Genomic DNA, 12744 nt, shown 5'->3' on the forward strand with positions numbered 1-12744 from the left:
TAATGGTATCCGCACGATTCAGCGTGTTTGGAGCAGTGGCTGTGACAGGAATTCCCGAGCGTGCCTGATCGTGGAGCTCTGTTTCTGCGTTCCCTGAGGCTGTAACTTTCTTTACCCATCGCCCAACTGTACTCCTATCCACTGCAGCATCGCCATACACTGCACACAAACGTTTATGGATGTTGACCAAGGTTTCTTTATCTGCACACAAGAATTCAATAACAGCACGTTGCTTGTAACGTGAGTCGTATTTAGACGCAATTTTGACGCTGTACCATGGCTCTGTCGTCTGCCAGAACGGTTCGAAACTTCACCGGCGCAGAGAGCAGACATCAGATGTGAAGCACCATCAAGGACTTTTCTACACTCATGCCCATAAATTAAGGATACTTCCAGAATCTGGTACCACACAATGTGGCACGACACAAATCTAGCACTAATAGCACAGGCACATCGGGAACACACACGCCACAGATCTGTAACTCCACGGTGTTGGCGATAAGTTGAGAAAACCGTCCCGAAATACGTGTGCTACAAAACGCCAGTGTTTCCTGCTTATGTACTCCGACATCAATATGGGATATGGTCACGATGCACACGTACACAGGCTGCACAACGGGTTGGCATACTCTGATACTCTGGATCAGATGGTCGAGCAGCTGCTTGGGTGTAGCCTCCTATTCTTGCACCAGTGCCTGTCGGAGCTCCTGAAGTGTCGTAGGGGTTTGAAGACGTGCAGCGATACGTCCACCGAGAGCATCCCAGACGTGCTCGATGAGGTTTAGGTCTGGAGAACAGGCAGGCCACTCCATTCGCCTTATATCTTCTGTTTCCAGGTACTCAGAGACGATGGCAGTTTGGTGGGGGCGTGCGTTATCATCCATCAGGAGGAAGGTAGGACCCACTGCACCCCTGAGAATGCGGACATACTGGTGCAAAATGGCGTCCCAATACACCTGACCTGTCACAGTTCCTCTGTCAAAGGCATGCAGGGGTGTAAGTGCACCAATCATTAACCCACCCACACCATAAAACCACGACATCCATACAGGTCCCTTTCAAGGACATTAAGGGGTTGGTATCTGGTTCCTGGTTCACGCCAGATGAAAACCAAGTGAGAATCACAGTTCAGACTATACCTGGACTCGTTCATGAATACAACCTGGGACCACTGTTCCAATGACCATGTACTGTGTTCTTGACATCAGGCTTTAGGGGCTCTCTTGTCACCAGGGGTCAGTGGAATGCACCTTGCAGGTCTCCGGGCGAATAAACCATGTCTGTTCAGTCGTCTGTAGACTGTGTGTCTGGAGAAAACTGTTCCAGTGGCTGCGGTAAGGTCACGAGCAAGGGTAGCTGCGGTACATCGTGGCCGTATGCGGGCACTGATGGTGAGATATCGGTCTTCTTCTGATGTTGTACACTATAGACGTCCCGTACTGTAGCGCCTGGACACGTTTCCTGTCTCCGGGAATCATTGCCATAATCTTGAGATCACATTTTGTGGCACACGGAGGGCCCGTGCTACGACCTGCTGTGTTTGACCAGCCTCCGCCGCCCTATTATTCTAATCCTCATAACGTCATCAATAGGTGTTCTTCGAGCCATTTTCAACACACAGTCACCATTAGCACGTCTGTAAACGTCTGCACACTTACTCGCTGCACCGTACTCTGACATGCACCAACACACCTCTGCGTATGTGGACTGCTGCCAGCGCCACCGTGCGACGACCGCAGGTCAAATGCACCGCATGGTCATACCCCGAAGTGATTTAAACCAGCAAACCGTCCATCAGAGCGTTGTTTCACCATGTATCAGCATTATTCTTAATTTATGAGCATGAGTGTATGAATATTAATGGCTTTTTTTTAAAATTAGGGAATTACTTATTGAAGGACACTCATATAAATGAGCGATGTCTATTCTTTCGGACTTTTCGGAAAGAGCAGACACCACGCATTCATATAATTTGTCGTAATGTTGTGCCAGCTTTCCAATGCTCTCGTCACAGAGGGAAGCCGCCTGTGTTTTCCACGAATACTCTATGCTGGTCTACAGCTCGTTGACTGCGCCAGAATGTTGTCTGTGAAGGCAGCGGTTCATGTAATCTGAGATGAAACTCAGGGACAGCCAGTTACTTACTGTATTGTGGCTGATAAAACATCCCATCGAAAGCGGTGCAGGAGCATCTTCATTGCACCTTCCGAGAGCGGCCAAGAACTGTCATGAAGAAGGAACCGCCGGACAGTTTTGTTATGTGGGCTGCATGACATCAGGAGAAATCTCTCGCCAGGCCCTCATACTTGCCAGGAAATCTGTTTCCTAGGCATCTTTACATACTCACTGTTCACTCATAACTGAAAAGAGCGTCGTGGCACGATCGATAGGCATACTAGAGACACTCCCAACACATCCGTGCAAAGCTTCAACAGATTTTCACAGTGGTTTCCATTTCACAACCTGAAAAGCCCCTGTATACTAATTACTGCAGCATCAGTATTTTATTTGTATGCCTCCGCAGCTGAGTGATCAACGCGGCTCATTGCCTTTCTACGGACGCGGGTTCGATCACCGATGTTACCAGGGAATTTTCCTCGGTAAAAGGACTGGAACAGGGTGCACTCCGCTTGAGGAACTACTTGGTGAGTGGTAGTGGCACTAGGTCAACTAAATCGGAAGTGCGGTGTGCTCACCACACGGCTCTCTACATCGTAGCATCACGACTCTACGGGCTGATGCACGACACGGCGGTCAGTCGGCCCCAATTAGACTCTATGTGGCTGGAACGTTCGTGTTTCCTATCTTATTATTTTATTTGTGTGAATGATTACTTTCTTTCAAAGCTCTTGAATTAGTAATAATGTGAGCAGGTGTCTAAATTTCCTCCCTGTAGTTTTGAGGACAGATTTATCCAAATTTCTGTTGTGAGGATAGATGCAGATTGGCTTATACAATTAGGTAGATTAATCGTGCTAAAAGTGCCGTGCGTAAGACATAATGGATGTTGTCAGATTATTTGAAAATTTGTGACGTAATTGCTACTGTTACTGCGTCCGATTAATCTGATTTTGAATATTTACCGTATTAGCTCGAGCGCTTGGCAGTTAACAGATCCGATCTACAATTAAGGCATTGCAATTAAGCCGGAAAGAGCACGTAACATAATTGGAATGAGTTGGGAAAATGCATTAATGTCAGAGACTTCAATTTCTTAATTATGAGCGGAATGTTCATTCGCCCATTTACAGCACGTCCTTCATCTCCGCCATACTTCGTGGTCAGACATACGTATATCTCATAACTCAATGTCTGTGAGTCTCGTTTGATAATCGTGTTCGCTGTGTGAACCCATTGGCACATATCCTTGTACATTTGTGGGGAATTCTGTCGACAGCGCTGCAGCAAATATCGATGGAGGGCTTGCAATTTGTGAATCGACTGCTTGTGTGACAACCGACAGTTTCTGCGCATGCCGATTCGTAACTGAGTAGACAGGGAGGGAGAGGGAGAGGGAGAGAGAGAGAGGGAGGGAAATAGAGGGAGAGAGAGCACGTTAAAAATGGATGAAAGACCAATTTAGGTAAGCTATGCGGAAGTGGTTCAGAACCACCGGAGAGTATTTGCTTGAAAACATTAGTATATGGAACCCATGATTGGTTACCGAGTAACTTAACACCGGTATGATCGATGGACAGTTTGTATGAAATCGCTATTTTGATAGAAATAATGGGCCCAGCTATTTATTAGACTTGTGTAGCATGAGTAGTACAGCAGTAACAAATCATAGATAACTGATGTATTACAGCCCTCAAGTAGTAACATGCAGATTACATCTCCACAAAAAGCTAAAAAATGCTAACAGAGAGTTCAGTTCGCATATTTGTCTTTTACGAGATTAATGGCTACGCTTGAGAAGCACGTCTTCTGGATCGAGACAAAGCTTGACGTTGTCACTGGCTCTTCTCCATTATAAACTCTCCAGCGGTATGATGCTGTGTGTTAAGCATTCTAGGTAGACTGAATACTTCGGAGAGTTTTGTTATCTTGACACCAGAAATGAAAACATAAGTAAGGCAAAAAATATGTATTTGTAAAAAATACACAATTTCAATTGCAGTTTCTTATTTACACATTGTAATTAATGGTCGTTCACAGGGCGGAAGCGCAGCTCGTTGTCGTTGTACATTACTTGATCTACTGTTCTTGTGGTATAGCTTTGCCTTTAAGCCAACGGGGTGGCCAAGCTGAGACGGACGATCGTGTCGTTGGCAAACAACGTATACTTTTATAATCTGATTGACACTGGATCTATCCTTCTGGAAAATGAAAGATGGCCATGGGTATCTGCTAGGAACAATAAATAAAATTTGTTGGAATATGAATTGTTATACAAAGGAAAAGATAACAAAACACAAAACAGAAAATGGAGCGAAAGTTACACTAACCTACTGCATCATCATTATTTGATGATGACACTGTGGACTATGTGTATACATTGCACGAAACCAAACACATTCATCCGTTTAAACAACTCATATTAACATCAGCCTAATGTTAAATATCCGCTTGAAATGTGGAATAAATAGGGAACTTGAAGCAAACATTATGTGTATTGTAGATGTAACTGTCTCAAATGGCTTTGTGCACTATGGGACTTAACTTCTGAGGTCATCAGTCCCCTAGAACTTAGAACTACTTAAACCAAACTAACCTAAGGACTTCACACACATCCATGCCCGAGGCAGGATTCGAACCTGCGACCGTAGTGGTCGCGCGGTTCCAGACTGTAGCGCCTAGAACCACTCGCAGCCCCGCCGACTGTAGATATAACTGTCAGACACATGTGGACTATATGTATACATTGCACGAAACCAAACCCATTCATCTGTTTAAACAACTCATATTAACATCAGCCTAATGTTAAATATCTTCTTGAAATGTGGACTAAATAGGGAACTATAACCAAACATTATGTGTATTGTGGACATAATTGTCAGACCCATGTAACGTGTATGGGTCACTATAGCAATGCAGTTCGTTTTAGTCTATGTCGTACAGAATCGGAATTCCATGTATGCTGCCCTAACTGGATTATGCCAGGTCCCCGTGTTGTGAGTCTTAATGCCCATCAACATCCAAGTCTTGCAACCCAATGGTGCGGTTACTTCACTGATTCTTGTTCTGTTCCCGATATTCACGCATAAAAGTTCTGCCGCTCTGATGGAGACTGTTGGTGTAGTAGTATCGCAACTGTCCTTCATGGACGGGAGATATACTATCCGCTAGGAACTCCAGCCACATTGATATCACTGGTTTATAAACTTTCATTTTCTCTTCCACATCACCAGGTTCCACATCTTGAACTGCAGCCACTCGCTGCACTTCCCATAAGAACGTCTCACCTTATTAATACAAAGAAGGCGTCGCATATAGTGTCGCAAGTTGTTCCGAGCGAACGTTTGTTTTAGGATAGCTTGCTGCATGTAACTTCGGGGGCTGACATCTAGAGGCATACCTGGGAGACACACATGCACCTGGCACTGCCTACCGTGGGGAAGCTATTCAATGTCTCTTACTGAACGCCTACATTCACCACATATAAGAACCTAAATAAAAGATATTAAATATTATTCAATCATTTTCAAAATAGGTACACTACCTTTTGGTATTTAGGAGAAGATTGTATAAAAATTTCAAAATTGTAACTATCATAGTTTCGGAGACACTTAGGCGATTAAAGTCAGTTAGGAGCTAAAATAGTTGATATTTTGGTATCATTTAAAAAAAAAACATGAACAGAACTCTCAGTGTGCAGAATTAATTAATTGAGGTTTTCATATTAAAACTTTAATTACTTTTGGTTTTCGTAATATAAAACTCAGGCAAAATTATTATTTGTGTCTAATATTGTTGTGGGAGTAGTTGTTTAATATTGCTGTGGGAGTAAACGTGAGTAATTTAGAATGTGTACATGTGACATTCGTCAACTTTTAATGTTGCATTGTATACTGTCTTAAGTAACCTTCAAGAGTTACACAAGCCTGTCGTGGGAAAATGATCCTAGGGGATTTACCCACTTTGCTGATGACGTCAGTCTAAGTGTGGTTGCTATTGTAACAGAGCAGCCAGAAAGTCAGCTGGAGTAAAATCTGTACCTAAGGAATATTTCCAGAATTATTGCCTTTTAGTTTTCGTTTATTAAACATTACTTTAATATTTGTATGTCAGATTGACGCAAATGCGTCTGTGTGTAAGGACTGGTGCAGGCCAGTTTTGGCATGGGTATGATGAAGAGCAAGTATTCTGATTGGCAGCGAATATGGTCAGCCAATCAGAATTGAGACGGTTCCTGCTCATTACCTGATAGTTATACTGGGGGTGAGGCTGGAAGAAGGGAGTCGCTCGCTAGCTTTGAACGCAAATGGTCATGTTACTGTTGCCAGTTAAAATAATGTGTAAGATGAAGAATTACTTAGTGTTTGAGTTATTGGTGAGCTAAGTCGATAGCAATTGTTGTTGAATACTGTTTGGCAAAATTTCAGAGATTTTGACTAAATCAGTTGGACAGATATTCGTGAGTGAAATATTGGCCTTCACAGTATCTGTGCGGTAAGCTTCAGTATTCAGCCACAGAGCATTTTTTGGCAAACAGTTTCTTTTTTAGAAATCCACAAGAAGGAACAATGTAATAGCTCATATTAGTGGTGAAATTAATGACTGTGTAAACATAGTTTGATTCGGGTCAGGTTTGGACAGATTTCTGGCTATTGTGCGTGTGAAATATGTGTATGAATTGAGAACTGGAAGAAAATAGCCAGTAGTTTAAATGTAGACTGAATAGTACCTTTTCTTTGGCTATCAAGGACAAAATATTTTTGTGGGAAATTTCTGACATTATTTTCCAGAAGTCAATCCGTTTTTTTTAACGCCTGATGAAATTTTCAATATTGTATTTCTACAGAAATTTCTGTCATAATTAGAGTTGTGCAGTCTCAGTAATTGTAGATATTAGGGGTTGTTTTTTATCAACGCTGCTTTCACATCATCTTGTAAGTATCTATGTTGCCGAGTGAAGGGACATTGAGCAGACGCCATTCTGACGCAGGTGAATTTTAATTTAAGCTTGCTTCACACAGTGCTAACGGACAACTTAAAACCCCCGCCACACCGCAGTGTCATCGCAGGACTGTTTAGTGGGCGCGATAACGTTACGGAGATGCTCAACAAACTACAGTGCTTACGCTGCAAGAGAGGCGCATCGCGAAGAGATTTACCATAGAAATTCCGTAGGTTACGTTCCAAGAGGAATCCTCCTACATAGTCTCACGAAATGACAACGATGTATAAAACCAGTGAAAGGATTTCATCTCAGATGACCTGGGATTTTCAGTACTTCTTCTGGCTTTCGTCAGATCTACAAGTACTAGAACACTGTCCGCAGCTCGTGGTCGTGCGGTAGCGTTCTCGCTTCCCACGCCCGGGTTCCCGGGTTCGATTCCTGGCGGGGTCAGGGATTTTCTCTGCCTCGTGATGACTGGGTGTTGTGCGATGTCCTTAGATTAGTTAGGTTTAAGTAGTTCTAAGTTCTAGGGGACTGATGACCATAGATGTTAAGCCCCATAGTGCTCAGAGCCAGCCACTAGAACATTTCTATAGATTTCAAGAAAGTTTTCGTATGCCCAATACGTAAATTCCAAGAGTGCTAAGAATATGGCACTGTGAAGTGCACTTACAGCGTCCCAGTAAATGGTATTTCTCACACTAATACGAGTGCATTACGTTCATTTTACTCGCAGTGTTTCTGTGCGTTACAAGGCTCCTATTTTCATTCATATGCAGACCTAGGTAAATACAGCTATCAATGTCTTATTGAATTCTACCCATGTGTCGACGTAATGTTTCTACTAAGTAATGAGTTTTTCTTGTTCGTAGTCTTATTTGGAGCTGTTTTAATATTATCCGTGGTTTGTCGGAGCATCGGCCAGAGTACCAATTCACTTCCTGTGCTGCTATAGAGTCTCCAGCTATCGCTATCAGAATATCATCGTCTTAGGTGGGACGGTCATCGGCCTTCCCAACCTTGTCTGCTAAATGTACCAAGCATTCACTGCCTACATCCTGAAAAAGGATCCAAAATAAAAATCTCCCGTACAGCCGTTAAGAGTATTTTTTCGGTGCTCGGTCGGAAAATACGCAATAGCATCATATTATATTAAAGACAATTTTTCACGTTACCAATACAGAACAGTTTCTTTGAAAGTGCTCGAAAACAGTGACACCAAGGATCTCGCATTCAAGTACACTGGTTTACAACTTCTGACAACAGTACTAAACATCAGACATTTGTAGGTCAGGATCTTCACACTCACCTACAGCATATGTAAACAGCATCCAATAGTTAAGCAGTACCGCGAAAATGTACTGGGTGTGAGTCGTGCTTCGGTAGCTCAGTTGGAAGGGCACTTGCCCGCGAAAGACAAGGGCCCCGAGTTCGAGTCTCGGTCGGAGACACAGTTTTAATCTGCCAGGAAGTTTCATATCAGCGCACACTCCGCTGCAGAGTGAAAATCTCACTCTGGAAACATCCCCTAGGCTGTGGCTAAGCCATGTCTCCGCAATATCCTTTCATTCAGGAGTGATAGTTCTGCAAGGTTCACAGGAGAGCTTCTGTGAAGTTTCGAAGGTAGGAGACGAGGTGCTGGCAGAAGTAAAGCTGAGAGTACCAGGAGTGAGTCGTGCTTCGGTAGCTCAGTTGGTAGAGCACTTGCCCGCGAAAGGCAAGGGTCCCGAGTTCGAGTCTCGGTCGGGCACACAGTTTTAATCTGCCAGGAAGTTTCATATCAGCGCACACTCCGCTGCAGAGTGAAAATCTCATTCTGGAAACATTCCCTAGGCTATGGCTAAGCCATGTTTCCGCAATATCCTTTCATTCAGGAGAGCTTCAGTAAAGTTTGGAAGGTAGGAGACGAGGTACTGGCAGAAGTAAAGCTGTGAGTACCGGGCGTGAATCGTGCTTCAGTAGCTCAGTTGGTAGAGCACTTGCCCGCGAAAGGCAAGGGTCCAGATTTCGAGTCTCGGTCGGGCACACAGTTTTAATCTGCCAGGAAGTTTCATATCAGCGCACGCTCCGCTGCAGAGTGAAAATCTCATTCTGGAAACATCCCTTAGGCTGTGGCTAAGCCATGTCTCCGCAATGTCCTTTCTTTCAGGAGTGCTAGTTCTGCAAGGTTCGCAGGAGAGCTTCTGTAAAGTGTGGAAGGTAGGAGACGAGGTACTGGCAGAAGTAAAGCTGTGAGGACGGGGCCTGAGTCGTGCTTGGGTAGCTCAGATGGTAGAACACTTGCCCGCGAAAGGCAAAGGTCCCAAGTTCGAGTCTCGGTCCGACACACAGTTTTAATTTGCCAAGAAGTTTCATATCAGCGCACACTCCGCTGCAGAGTGAAAATCTCATTCTGGAAACATTCCCTAGGCTATGGCTAAGCCATGTTTCCGCAATATCCTTTCATTCAGGAGAGCTTCAGTAAAGTTTGGAAGGTAGGAGACGAGGTACTGGCAGAAGTAAAGCTGTGAGTACCGGGCATGAATCGTGCTTCGGTAGCTCAGTTGGTAGAGCACTTGCCCGCGAAAGGCAAGGGTCCAGATTTCGAGTCTCGGTCGGGCACACAGTTTTAATCTGCCAGTAAGTTTCATATCAGCGCACACTCCGCTGGAGAGTGAAAATCTCATTCTGGAAACATCCCCTAGGCTGTGGCTAAGCCATGTCTCCGCAATATCCTTTCTTTCAGGAGTGCTAGTTCTGCAAGGTTCGCAGGAGAGCTTCTGTAATGTTTGGAAGGAAGGAGACGAGGTACTGGCAGAAGTAAAGCTGTGAGGACGGGGCCTGAGTCGTGCTTGGGTAGCTCAGATGGTAGAACACTTGCCCGCGAAAGGCAAAGGTCCCAAGTTCGAGTCTCGGTCCGACACACAGTTTTAATTTGCCAAGAAGTTTCAATAAAATAATTTCTAAAAGTCTTTTGGCTGGTTACAGTTTTCCTACAATGTAATTTAATGTTTGTTTTTAAGCCGCGTTATTTAACAATATACATTAGTTTTATACTACTAACACTCTTTTTAGCCAGCCGGAGTGGCCGAATGGTTCTAGGCGCTACAGTCTTGAACCGCGTGACCGCTACGGTCGCAGGTTCGAATCCTGCCTCGGGCATGGATGTTCGCCTCCTAGCAAACTCTGAAGACTGGCCAACTCTGAGGTGAGAGATATAGCGAGTAGTTCAGTTAATTCTAAACCAGGGGGTTTAAAGAAACATGTTGATACATGCAGAGCGGGAGAGCCTCTGTAGAATTTGGTAGCAAAGGAGACGGACCCCACTCAAGTTGAAGAATTGAGGACGTCATTAAGGCGTTCTCAGATGTTGTTTTTAATAGATCACTGGCCTGATTGGGACGTAAGTTTCCTTTGTCACCTCTATTCGACGCACATTATGCAAAAGAAAGGCTAACAGCTTATGTGATTTACCGTTACCTTCTATATTTCCTGTTTCTTTTGTCTTCTTTTCTGGATTAAGCTCAACTTCAGAGCAGTGCGCTATTCTGCACTACCTGGAAAAAAAATAAAACACTCAGAAGTGTAGAACGAAACGAAATGACACTTCTCGGGTTGAGAGGGTATGTAATGTTATTTCCGTGACTGCAAAATCGAATGAAATTTACGAAGGACTTTTCAATATGAGCTCATGTATCAGTATGACATATCACCACTGACCTGGATTCCTGCACCGGTTCGGTTATGAATGGTGTAATAAAGCGGCTGTATGCCCTCCTGAAGCGAGCTGGCTAATAAATGTTGTAACTACCCTCTGCTTTCCTGGATACTGGCGCTGAGACGAAGCTGATGTCGGATCTGATCCCACTGATGAATCACCGGGTACAGATCGGGAGATTTTGCTCGGTACAGATGTATTTCATCACGAGGCAACTGGTTCAACGAGGTATATTGCCGAGCACTGTCTGGATAAGAACTGACACCACGATAGTGTTGCATGGGAAGTAAGCCATGTGCTCGCGGGATGCTCCTCAAGTACCGTTGCTCGTCAGGATTCCTTCAGTCATCAACCGTGGGCTGAAGCCAAACCCGATGCCAGAAGTAACGCCGCTATCTCTTCCCGAACATTGAGCGATGAACAAGGCCGCTTCCATACTCGGCGACGACGGCTACTCGTCGTTGAACACAGCGAAACGCCATTTATCAGCAATCTCTGCTCCCGATCACTGCACAATTCCAAATGCAGCCGCTGGCGTTGAGATCGTAATAGCAGCCAACGCCTGGACGGTTCTCTGTCCGGTTGTTGCTAGTTTCCGACTAACTGTGAGTAATGATACAGGTAATTTCTGAGTTCATAACTTGTTCTTGGATTACAGGTGCAGACGTGAAGATTCTGCAACGTGCTCAGTACAGCGATCCCTCCTTGTAGTGGTCAGACGCGGTCGACTGGAACACTGACGATGGGCATGCCTGCCCTCATGTTCCCATATAATCCAGCATCGGGCCAACGTCGCATAAGGCAGCACACTCCGTTTTCAGGCCACAAGTGGCCCATCTGGACCATCCGACCGCCATGTCATCCTCAGTTGAGGATGCGGATAGGAGGGGCGTGTGGTCAGCACACCGCTCTACCGGTCGTTACGATGTTTTTCTTTGACCGGAACCGCTACTGTTCGGTCGAGTAGCTCCTCAATTGGCAGCAAGAGGCTGAATGCATCCCGAAAAATGGCAACAGCGCATGGTGGCCTGGATGTTCATTCTCAACTGCTGATAACCCTTTCTTGCACGAGTACGCTGAATATGTGTGTCGTACGCAGTGATCACTCAACATCTGACGCTGTTCTCGCCACTTCTATACCCCACCAGGTCTGGTAACAGCACTAAACCCCCAACATCACTAATGCACTCTCATGGCCGACATACAAGTCACAGAAAATTGCTAATCATTCACATACCCGCCAATGGAGTGTAGGTGCATGAAATGACACCCACATCCGACAATAAATTCTGGGGAGATAGTGTAGTAGCTGTATATCATAAACTAGTGAGTTCACGGTAACTGTGTACTGTGCGAGGAATGTTGGCTTTCTCTTCGCAGCCTTTCCAGCGCGCTGCTACATTAGCTGCCTGACGGGTAAAACGGATCGAGCCCGGGTGCGAGCGCCCGCCCCCAGTAGCTGCTGCACAAGACGCGCCGCCAGCCCCCGCTGCCAGCCGATATTTCATCTTGCCGCCTCGCGCAGCTGCCTCTCTGCTCCGCCTGCATAAACAGGCCGCTGTCTTCATGGCGCCAGCTGCGGCCGAGACACCGACAAATCGGCGGCGCGTCCGGCCCCACGGCTTAAGTCACTCAGATGGACCGCCTCGCAGGCAGACCGTGCTTTTTTGGATGCTGCCTCAGAGGCTAGTCCACACAGCGAAGGACAGTTAGGGGAAGAAATTCGTGTAAAAGCAAATTATCTTACTTCGAGAGGGGGAACTGTAATGAATAACATAGTAAGAATACTGGCCGGTGGAATGTGAGCACGGGGTGGCGGATGGTTAGGCCGTGTAAGGATCACTTTGTTATGGTTTTCTTGAATATATCTTGAATATCTCCGCATACAATCTTAAAGTACGTTGCATTTCCTACATAAAACGTCCTGTTCGTTTTGCTAGGACTGATTGCTTACACATTACAGGTGATGGAAAAATCGCACATT

The sequence above is a fragment of the Schistocerca piceifrons genome, chromosome 2 (genome assembly GCF_021461385.2).
Source record: "Schistocerca piceifrons isolate TAMUIC-IGC-003096 chromosome 2, iqSchPice1.1, whole genome shotgun sequence".
NCBI classification, from domain to species: Eukaryota; Metazoa; Arthropoda; class Insecta; order Orthoptera; family Acrididae; genus Schistocerca; species Schistocerca piceifrons.